General features: G+C 41.3%; 1 long non-coding RNA gene across 1 annotated transcript in view; it reads left to right on the forward strand.

The window, feature by feature from the left end:
- The window catches only part of LOC139025872 (uncharacterized), a 3,492-nt gene extending 3,014 nt beyond the window's left edge, over positions 1-478 (forward strand). The window contains exon 2 of the long non-coding RNA XR_011477546.1: positions 8-478. This is a non-coding gene — a long non-coding RNA (uncharacterized lncRNA). The remainder of the gene's footprint in view (positions 1-7) is intronic.
- The last annotated feature ends 625 nt before the right edge of the window (positions 479-1,103 follow it).

Consider the following 1,103-nt stretch of genomic DNA (forward strand, 5'->3'; position numbering starts at 1 on the left):
AAAAAAGGGACGTTTCTTTTTTTTGCTGAGTTTATATATTGTCTGTAACTACTACATCTGCCCATCTCATTGATATCAAATGATTAGAGATACACATTGTTTTCACCACCCAACAATACATCATGGTCATGTGAGGTGAAATGTGTATATTTTGGGATGTGAACACTCAGTGTGTTTGACCCGACGAAGATCCGTTTGGGATTGAAACGTTGTCAATAAAGCAGGGAATTGTGGGGCTTTAATAGTGCGAGGGCCTTCTTGTTCTTTACTAGTATTGTATTCCAACAATATAGTTCATATCACGAACCAACATTAAACAAAAACAGCGAGGAAGCATAAGCTTTACCACCTAATAAAGGGCATTATACAGAGGGAACACCAGTGTTTCCTCTGGAAATGTTATTAGCCGTGGCGGTCAGCACTGGTGACTTCATAAAAGGACATTCTTCCCCCAAAAATGTTTGGGGGGGGTTGGGGGCCCCCTAAAGCTCATACCCCCCCCCCCCAGATAGTATATTAACACGTCATAAGCCATGGCAAAAAAACACTGAATTACAGTAAATTAGCTTTGAAAACCGCAAACTGTCTGTGAATAACATGACATAAGCTATAAATCTGCCCCCCCAAAAAGATCCCGCAGCTGAATCTAGTTGCAGATCCTGCTGTAGAGAATAGGCTGTTATACATGAATCTAGTTGCAGATCCCTGCTGTAGAGAATAGGCTGTTATACATGATCTAGTTCAGATCCCTGCTGTAGAGAATAGGGTGTTATACATGAATCTAGTTGCAGATCCCTGCTGTAGAGAATAGGCTGTTATACATGAATCTAGTTGCAGATCCCTGCTGTAGAGAATAGGGTGTTACACATGAATCTAGTTGCAGATCCCTGCTGTAGAGAATAGGGTGTTACACATGAATCTAGTTTCAGATCCCTGCTGTAGAGAATAGGCTGTTATACATGAATCTAGTTGCAGATCCCTGCTGTAGAGAATAGGCTGTTATACATGAATCTAGTTGCAGATCCCTGCTGTAGAGAATAGGGTGTTACACATGAATCTAGTTGCAGATCCCTGCTGTAGAGAATAGGCTGTTATACATGAAT

The sequence above is a fragment of the Salvelinus sp. IW2-2015 genome, unplaced genomic scaffold (assembly GCF_002910315.2).
Source record: "Salvelinus sp. IW2-2015 unplaced genomic scaffold, ASM291031v2 Un_scaffold3457, whole genome shotgun sequence".
Lineage (NCBI taxonomy): Eukaryota > Metazoa > Chordata > Actinopteri > Salmoniformes > Salmonidae > Salvelinus > Salvelinus sp. IW2-2015.